This window comes from Macrobrachium rosenbergii, chromosome 53 (assembly GCF_040412425.1).
Source record: "Macrobrachium rosenbergii isolate ZJJX-2024 chromosome 53, ASM4041242v1, whole genome shotgun sequence".
In the NCBI taxonomy this organism is placed as follows: domain Eukaryota; kingdom Metazoa; phylum Arthropoda; class Malacostraca; order Decapoda; family Palaemonidae; genus Macrobrachium; species Macrobrachium rosenbergii.
The window spans coordinates 55,048,859-55,059,981 of NC_089793.1; positions in this window are offsets into that span (position 1 = coordinate 55,048,859).

Here is an 11,123-nt window from a genome sequence, read left to right on the forward strand (position 1 = left end):
TAATCTTAAAGAAAATAAGAACTACTGAGGGTAGAGGGCTGCAATTTGGTATGTTTGATGATTGGAGGGTGGATGATCAACATACCAATTTGCAGCCCTCTAGCCTCAGTAGTTTGTAAGATCTGTGGGCGGACAGAAAAAGTGCGGACGGACAGACAAAGCCATCCCAATAGTTTTCTTTTACAGAAAACTAAAACGGGTTAAGACAACTAAGTTAGGTCTAAAAGGCTGGCAGAGAAATTGGTGTTACCCCTTTCACAGCAGAAAACCAATAAGCCATTCCCCACAAACTAGCCGATGCTCTAAAGAAGCACAAAACAACAGCTACTGGTGATTGCAGCACATAACTGCAGATTAAGGATAAACTACCAAATAGGAGCTGCTTCATAAGCAGGGTTATCTACCTGCATTCACCCGCTCCACTCCACTTCACTCCATGTGTGCTTCCTGGATACAAATGATCTTTAACTGCAACATTAACCGCCCGCCCCCACTCCCGCCCCACCTTCTCTACTCGGTCTAATGGGAACCTTTAAGTCTATCTCGCTTCACGTAAGACCCTTGAACTGTCTCTCATCCTGACACTTCCATGAAAATAACAGTCCACCGTCTTTCTTTTCTCAAATACTGCAATGCTGTATTCTGAATACTGATATGATAAATGCAGCCTTTGGACGAGACATCTACTGTAGTATCAATGTAACTTTGAGATCCCAATGAGCAGCTTAAAATTTGCCCAGTCATCATTGTCTTTTCTGCTTCCATTCAAAAGCACAAACGCCGCATGGCAGAGGCATCAGGCAGCCACAGGAAACCCACCTCACAGCCATTCCCTAGCCAGGCCTCACAGAAAACCTCTCCTCTTTAGTGCAGGTTCGAGGCTGACGCCTTGGAAGGTTGAGTGACATCAGGTAACCCACCTGGGTACCTGCCATTGCAGCCCACAACGCCTGCCCACCGTGTGCTTTGCAGTTCTCACCCGTTCGTCCCAGCAGCAGCCTGCATCACGTGACCCAGATGGTCACACAATGGCCCAACAAACACAGCATCGAATTCAGTGTTTTCATCTGATTACCCAACTGTAATATTCATCTCTTAAATTATCAATATTTCACTAACACTTGTTAACACTTAATTAATCCTCTGTAAGTTGGATATTAAATTGTATATTGAATATTATCGCTAACAGCAATACATAGTTGTTACCCCAACTATCTTGAAACTCAATCGGCCTGGGAGGTTGAACCAGCAGATCGGAAGCCCCGTCATTTTTGTACTGAGGATCTCGACTGATAACATCAACAGAATTTACTTATAACATCAACAGAATTTGCGATGACAATAAAGTATGTAAGGATGCGATGCTGAAATGCTGAAAACGATTTTACGGCAATTATACAGGCTCATCAAAGTTCCTATACGATCGTAACCAATTAAATCTGCAGACCCCCAAAAAGAGGGCCATTTTTTATGCAAAATCTGAGGAAACTAATTAAAGAGAAACTAAAGGCTGTAACCCTCCCACCAGCAAAAAGTCGCCCCAGAAAACAACACTTTCTACCAAAAGCTCCACTATAACACTGCGCATGCGCGATAGCATTCCAAGATGGTCAGTGTATATACAACTTCTGAGTTTAATTACAGTTTAATTACAATCGACCGATGAAAAATAACAGCAAATTCTTAATATGCAACCGAATTACTACAGGAAAAATCAATTTCCAAAGTAATACCTGATGCGGAGCCCTTGCTCAGTTCTACCTACAAATAATGATAATAATAACAATAATTAGGGGCTTGTTTTTGAAAGCAACGCAAAACCTGTAAAAATTCAGACCTACAAAAATAATGAAAATAAAAACATGCAATTTCCAGCCAGATTTGTTTCAAAACCCATTTCCTGTAAATAATGATAACTTTTCATTCAAAATCTGGCCGAAACAAACGGAAAACACTGAACACACCAAATGAGACAGAAATTAATAGCACCGGGAGACACAGTCCAAAAAGACATTTATTAACAAGAACACAATGTGCACGAAATCATTATTGATTGATAAAATATTTTGGAACCTGCCACAAAAACCAACTCTCAGCAAACTACACGATACCGAAAATTCATAGAAAACAAACATATTTATAAATAAGAATAAGAGTCCAGAGTAAAAGTACAAGAAATAAATAAAGGAACACTTACGCCGTCATTGGCAAAGTTCTTGAATCGTCAAAGTTAGCGGTGATTTGCTCTAAGACTTTCTAGGCTTATATATCACGAATACTGGAGCCCAATTCCTTTATAAGGCACTTTTATTTTTTTTATAACACCACATGGGCCTCCCTCTATACTCCATCTCTGTCTATAATGTCTAGCTAGTGATTAATCACAATATAATCAGCGAAAATTGTGAGAACTTAACAGCATTACTTCACTAAACGACAACTAATCGCAAAGTGAGAAACGTACGTTGGCTGGGGTTGGGGAGGGAGGTAGGGGTAGCTGGTACCCATTTTCATTTCGATTTATTGTTTGGCAACAACGTTACTATTTTAATATTGAACGTTTTATATAAGAATTATAGTTTTAAAAAATAAGTGCAAATTCAATATAATACTGATAACATAACATTAGCATTAATATTTTCATTAACGAATGCTAGTACTGTCTACATGACGCTACGCTGACTAGTGGTTGGGTAGTACCAACCTCTAGTCAAGTTCCAATAAATAAATAAACAAATAACAACGATGAAAATCACATAAAATATTCAGATGGAAATTTCATTTTTATAAAAGTAAGCATGAAGTTAGTATAACACCAAAAATGATAACAGTGATAAAATATTAATGACCAGAGCGTCTTTACTGGTGGCATTCCTTGAAGCCACCCACCCAACAGAGTGACAAGAGGAGCGCGTGGGACGGGACCCGTAGAAGAGAAATTCCTCTAAATAATGAACCTTTCTCACCCTTATGTCTCTGCGCCTCTCGGTGATCAGTCCTTCACCTAAATCTCTTTTCTATAAAAAAAAAAAAACTAATTTTTTTGAGGCTGAAAATAAATGCTCGGCCAGGATTTGCTTTCAAATGTCAGATGGTTTTTATATTTTATATTCCAAATATATCTATGTATCATTAGTGAGGTGTTAGATTATTTTCTTTGCTATTACAAAACCGTTTTGTTATATGTAACGCTATAAACACTGGTCGTAGACCGACCATTTTCTCTGCTATCACGGGACTTTTCATCATAATTTGTGAATTGCAACGTTCAAGAGGAATACACATTGTCCTTTATTTAGTAAAAGACAGCAAGTCGAAAGGCCTAGCACCACTCCGTTGTTTCAATTTCCTTCGTGGTATTGCCTTTATTATTTATATAATATTCATCACGTTCCATTTTTCGTGTTTCAGTTATACACACGCAAACATATATATACTGTATATATATATATATATATATATATATATATATATATATATATATATATATATATATATATATATATATATATATATACTGTATATATTCAAACCGTACAGTGCCGTAAACAATGACCGAACTGCCGTATCTGCTGAAAAACGAATGAACAATTGACGGAATTCAGTCGTATAACTCATATCGAAGTCACCGGAAGTCATTTACTGACAATATGATCTATGTTTTCTGTTAAGTATATGTTAATGTGAAAAATGTGACGGCTGATGCCATTAATTTTATTGCATATACAATGGCGAGTAAATGTTGTTTGTCCAAGTGGAAGGAAGTGTTGGGATGTGATGAATGCTTATGCTAGAAATCACTAGAACTTGCTGCTATTATTAAGAAAACAGATTAGTTAATCGTATAAAAATGTTATTTCTTGAAGCTTTTACGAAAATCGTCTTAATATTTAGTTAAATGAAAATATTACAATGAAAAATTTTTCTTGTTAACTTCATTTTACCAAATGAATAATATCGTCTTCTAATAAAATTGATATAGCCGTTCAATTAAGTTTCCACTGTGCACCCATTCACTACGGTTCTATTTATTTTTACGGAAATCATCCAATATTATCGAAATACCTGTTAATTACTCTTATATTAGACATATAAAACATAAAAATAACCCCCAAGAAATAATGCAAAGTTTCTTGAAGTGCTTGCTTTTTGTTATGGATGAGGTTAGGCCCATTGAGACACGGAGGACCTCACTCGAATTCACAGTTCTCAACTGACTATGAGACTGTCAGGATTCTGAGGATGGGGGGAGGGTAGGGAGATACTCTATAATGTGACGCCTATCAATAACAATTATTACCGCTGATTCTTCAGTTTGTCAACCAGATTATTTGGGTCAAGGAAGATTCTCCAAAGCCTCAGAGTTGTTTTGTAAACTTAGAAGCGCCAGGAACTTTGCATCCAGACCCTCGTAACTATGCACACTACAACCCTTTTCACTTCTGTCGTGCATTGTCCGGATGACATGAAGATACAAAGGTAAAATGACAGGAAAATATCCTACATCTTGCAACTGACCCCACTTCAACTATTCCCATTTATCTTAAAAATATTCACAGAATCTGAGACCTTCAAACTGTTACCATTCATCTCATCTCTCTCTCTCTCTCCTCCTCCTCCTCCTCCTCCTCCTCCCGGAAGTTGCTGCGATATCCAAACTACTATTATTACTGTTATCGTTATCATTATTCCAAGTTGATAATACACAAATAATTCGTTCTTCATTTTGACTTTTGACTTTCTCCGATGTAACAAAGCTGAGGGTAAACATATAAAATTCTCGTTAACAGTTTAATTTCATTATTTTTAACTATTCATACTATAAAACAAGTATTCATTCCTCAAGAAAATGGATTATTTTAGTGTAGATATTTGTTGTATACCAGTAAAGCAAACTATTTAGCCATTTATTAGGTTCTCGAAAAGAGCTGAAAATTTTATATTTTCATCTTCATATTTCCAAATCCTATTGAATTTTGGGTAAAGCCTTTAGAAAACTAATTCATTTTATCATACAAGACAGAATTATTGAGTATATTACTAGCCCAGTCTTCATAAAGAACTCGGTTTCTTTCATGAAATGACGAATGTGTTGTTTATATGGAAAATCAACTGTCATATCCTAAATACACAAAGAAAACTAGCATTAAGAGAGAGAGAGAGAGAGAGAGAGAGAGAGAGAGAGAGAGAGAGAGAGAGAGAGAGAGAGATTTTTCCAGGAAAAAAGAGGCAATTTTCCTCGATATGAATCGAGTCCCTTTGCAAGACCGGTAACCTTACCCCTAATGATGAAAACTGTCTCATCTGCTCATTTACATTGAGAGAAAAACTATCAAGACAGTTGTTAACGCGCTCGCTCGCCCGCTCTCTCTCTCTCTCTCTCTCTCTCTCTCTCTCTTAGCGGTTACCCTTGCAGAAACTGGCCAGACCCAACAATGCTCAACATTGCTGTTTGAATGTCAAGGGGAAAGATGAACGCTTTACAGTTGTATTTAGAAACGTGTTCGCTCCGATAAACAATTTCCATTTTAGTACAACGTATTATTTTAAAATAATTCTTCTGCTTAAATATTATTTTTCCCCAACAGTTGAAAATCCAGAAAGAACCAGAACCTCTTTATCCTCTTCGTACTTTGCTCACAGATTTAGCTATGATTCGACTCACTGCCACCGCTGCATTTTTTGTTGAGGAATAAACAAACTTACTTTGACCGCCATGAATTACCTAATCAAGACCCAGTCATGCGGCAATCCCCGAGGAATTTATAATTAACTATAATTAATTGTTTAACAATTTATAGTTCATGTTAATGGTTAAGGTTTGAAAATCTGCTACCTATAAAAGCTATAATTTTTTATTAGAAGTCTAACTGGGGCAACGTTGCTTCTGTTCTTATAAAACATCAATTATTTTGAATAACAATAAATTATTGCGATCAGAGGTAATATGAGATTCACTTTAATTAACAATTTTTTATCCCATAAATTGCAGAGAGAGTTTTCCGTTGAGTTGCAGCCTTTGTGACAGCAATTAACCTGTTTACTTTAGTACATGAAATACAAGAGTCACAAAATTACATTAAAGTTGGATTTTCCAGATACAAAAAAATGTAAATAAAAATTAATCTTTGTAAAAAAAATAAAAATTAATCTTTGCAATAACTTCAACACCTTACTAGAATGATGACGGTCAGGATGTTACGGGTAGTATAGGATGTAGTCACTGATAATTTAGTATTATAAATATAACCATTTCAAAAGCAATTCTTAACTCCAGGTGACGCACCTTAACAAGCAGGCACAATATATTAATTCAGAAAATGGACCAAGTAAAAAGAGTAAGTTAACCTATTAACGTCAAAACTTATACAATCCCCTAAGCCGAAATGCCAGAAAGTCAAATTAATTGCAAGTAAAGAAAACGTCATTTGGATACGGTAAAAAGTAGTAGAGAGATTTAAAAATTATACAGATCAAATTTAACGATTTCTAAAAAGATATATTTTCATTTCATGTTTATGAGTTCCCTAGAGCACAGGTACCTGAGAAATGGAATTGAAAAAGGGCGAAAAGTTGAATCTGGCAGCAAAAGGCGAAGTGAAAGATCTTTGGGAAATTTTGTGAGAACCGAGTCCTTTTGCATTTGGTCCCCCTTACCATCAAGATCCCAAAATTACATAAATGGGCTCGTATAATCCTAACATCTGCTGCCTTCTGTTGTAGAATGATCTCAGTATTCTACAAATTTGGTCTATTTAGAGGATTATGGTTTGCTGTTATACGTAGCCAAAAGCAAGCACTGACAAGTATCCCTAATATTAGGATACAAATTTGATCTGAGAAGGAATATTGAAACAAACAGTAAAGAAAATGAGAAATCATTTCTATATCATCCTCATTTTCTTTTAAGCGTTACAGTCTTCCTTAATTTTATCCCTTGTTTTCAAACTCTTTCTTCTACACAGTTCCTCAAATCAAAGTTTTGCCATTTCTACCTTTGGTTGTGTTCATTTTTACATTTCAGACAATAGATAAGTCTCTCCTGATTTTTCTTAACCAACGCATAAGCAAAGACAACGGAATTTATCAACAAACGCAGAGAAAAGCAAATAGAAGAAAATAAGGAAGAATAAGTAGAATATAAGAACATAAGGCAAGAGGAAGTCTGCACCTCATCTAAAGACCTCAACACCTTTTTCTTACAAAAAGACATTTTTAAACGCCTGCAGCAGGAAGTGACCCTCAGAAACAGCGTGTTTTCTGGGGCTCAGATAACACCCTTCCTTGAGCATTCACTCTGAAACTGCAATTTCAGACGTGAAATTTCAGCCTTTAAAGGTTACAAGGAAGATACAGCATCAGACAAACAGTTCTGTGAAATCGTGCTGCAAAACTGTTCGCTAATGGCCTCCGGTTACGTCATACCAATATAAGTCAAACAAACGAACACCTGATTTCGTCACCTGATTTGCGGGAACTCGGTATTATACGAAAAATTAATACATACCAGATGATGTATTTGCTTATTAGCAACTGTAATTGGAGAAAGCAAGGCATAATGATGTGCCGAAGGTAGCGCTAGAATAAGAGTTGAATGAAATCACTATTTCATGTTCTCCAAATATCTATCAGATGCTCTCTCTCTCTCTCTCTCTCTCTCTCTCTCTCTCTAGTTTAATATTTCTACATAATGACAACAACACGTGTATTCTGTCTCTATTATTAATTTCCTTCCCCCTCATCTACTTGTAATTCTCTCCTCTCGTATGCACATGCAAACGCTTAGGAATAAGTAAAGGGGAAACAAAGTGACAACTCGAACGCAACTCCCATGACAGCGCGTTTCATTGGCAAGAGCTTCTCCCATTCCAGAATGCGAGTGACTTGACACATGGAGGAACACTACCTACTGACTGTCTTAGCCTTTTTTGGTTCTCCCTAATATCCTCCTATTACTCTCGCCAGTGGCTTTTTAAATATCAGGCTAGTGGGGCCACGAGAATATGATGCTGAGATCTGTAGTAGGTTTCGTTTTCCTATTACGTGCTCCGATAAGCAGCCTTCGTTTCACAATGCAAAACGAACAGTGGAAGTTTACTTGCTCACTTGGCCTTATTCTTCATTTATGACAAAACGCGTCAGCTTACAGTTTTCGGCAGAAAGCTTTGTCGATGTACTTGAAATGTGGTGGTTGATGTCTGAAGATTATCATCTAGCCTTTATTTTATTCATTCTGCTGTCTTTCCGTTTCTTCTGTTTATCTGTCCAAAAATCTAGGCTACTTATGAGTTTGCCTTTCAGGACCTAATTTTTCACGGCTGTTTCTTATCTGGAACTGTGTCCATAAAAAGTATTTATTTATCTTTATCTGTCTTTCTACTCATTCACGTCCAAGTGTATCATATCATTCATTGCCTGCATCTAAATTTCTAGTCACTCCCCATCTCAGCTGACCACGAAATGACATTATTTTATATATATCACAATCATATTTTTACCTAAAATATTTTTCAACAGACTTTCTTGCTGCGTGGCATTAACGCAAATAATTCAATGTTATAACCATTTTAACCTTACATTGCAACGCTTACATTTGTCAAAAACATGCAAAAATAAAACAAAACAAAAAAATTAACCTTCGGAGCAGTGTGGAAAACAATTCCATCCCCCCCGCCAAAAAAAAAAACTGGAAAAAATATGTAATATCCCATATCAGTGCCCAAACTAATTTGCAACAGCCGAAAACTGCCTTACTGAGCACTTTTCCTTAACTACAGAGCATCGTCTCCTCACTGTCCCCAACAACACAGAAGCTCGTAAGATGACGTCATTAACGAGCGTTTTGCCTTTCCTTCCGGCCCGGTTGTTTACGGCTGGTTTAAATTCCGCCACCAAAGATTAGCCGGTTCCATTTGGAGGTCCCCCAATGGCAACTCGCATAATATAATCAAGAGGTCGATAATAAAGAACATGGGATTCAAGGGACGCCGAGTTTATACCGGAAACACAACGCTTCCTTCTTCTTGAAGTTGAATCGGATTGAGATATAATTATATATATATATATATATATATATATATATATATATATATATATATATATATATATATATATATATATATAAAACACAAAAGCTTCCCTCTTCTTGAAGTTGAATCAGGTTAAGAGATTATATATATATGAGTATATGTATGTATATATATATATATATATATATATATATATATATATATATATATACACATATACATATATATATATAAAATGTAAGTATGTATAACAATCACGAAAATATGGAACGTGATGAATATTGTCATGAGTATCGGGGATTATGGCCTGATAAGAAACTGAACATTTCAGTTTGTAAATAACTAAATAACTTTGAGGAGTCAGGGGATACCTTTAAGGGCTCAGAGTCCAAGTCCATCGCCTTCCTTTCCTAATATCTCCCCAGAGAGAACATCTGCGCTGCACCCCTTCCAAATTTTTGTATTCTCCTGTCTGCCGGAAGACTTCCTTTTGTGTTACTGAAGTCGTACGGGGCAAGATATCACCCCAGAACAATCTGCAGTCGAGAAAGAAATTGTTGTCTGAGAGAAGCAAGCCAGTACCGAGGTAGCTGCAGTCGAAGGTAGACCTCTTCCCAACCTTTAAAAGGGCCTCCCAAGGGCGGCCAACTCTCTACAGTGACTGCCGAAACTTCATTGATCAGCCTACCAGCTATGCTAGGGGACCGGTCATATTCCCTCCAGGACATATTTCCCCTGGGACATTTTCCCCCTGACATATTCCCCTCCGGTCATTCCCACAACATTTTCCCATCTGGACATCCCCCCCCCACCCAGTATACAGCAAGTTATTCAATTACCCCAATGATAGTTTCAGTGGTTGGGATGCTAGTTCTGCCAATTCTGTTGATAATCTTGTTATTACAGTGTACATGGACAGTGGCGCCTAGGGCCCTGTTAGTTGACATCAAATCTCGGTACAGCCTGCACTAACGACATGGCTAGAACAGCCCAAAATGTTGTGGGGTTTGTTTATGTAGACATAACAAAAAGTAGCCTAGGCCAATCACGTCCGAAACCACGGTTAACCTCTAAGTTCGGAGTAAACAGTTGAACAGAGCCTTGTATGCAGTTTGTCGATAGAACTATATAACCTTGTTTTCTGTTACTACCTTCCTCACATCACTAGTTTTCTGTAAACCCTGTGACTACCACGCGCAGCACAACATTACCGCTTGCCAGAACATACAAGCTGCCAAGAATCTTTCAAAATACGATAAGGCACAAAGCGTTGTTCTGCCACCCCGAAACTGAAAGCAGCCATGTTAAAAAAATGAGCGTTAAAAAAGTAGCATCCGTTCTAATGTAGGTAGGGAGTAGCCTAACCGATATTTCTTATGTAGGCTACAAGCAGCCTAAGCTAGCGGTGTCCGTAGGTGCATCAGTGTAGAATACCTGAATGTTGTAGCTTGTTGCAACTAGAATGTATTGAATATTTTAATCCTTAATGCAAAAAATAAAGTAGTATTAATGACACTTTTCTTCTGTATTTGACCCTAAATATCCCCCATGAATATTTTAATCCTTAATGCAATTATGTTTTTATCAGTTTTTATTGTTCAGTAAAAATACAATAAATCATGCATGACAGAGAAACAAACAAACTTTCACTCTTATTGTATGCAGTAGGTAAATGTCCAGAGGGGAAAATGTTTGGGGGGAATATGTGGGGAGGGGGATGCCCTATGCTCACTCTGCTAAAAATCGAAGGGAACCTCTCCTGCATTTATTAGGACAACAATCCCAAAATGCATAAAGCACGTCTGGAATTGAGGAGAGTCCGCCTTTAAGTTTTATGTTTTCTCTCGAATTTTTCATCTTTCATTATTCCGTCCTTTGTTATCTACAAGTGCAGTGTAACTCTTTGTAAAGTGACAAATATCAAAATACACGGAAAGTTACATTAAAACAAACACAGTTAAAAATATGAATAAGGACCAACCGTTGAGTGTGGAGGCAGAGGAAGGGCTGACCAAAAACGTAAACAGTTCACGAGAGATACAGAAGTGAGGAAGTGGCATGGGTGTTTAGTGAGGGGACCAGTTTTTTAATAAA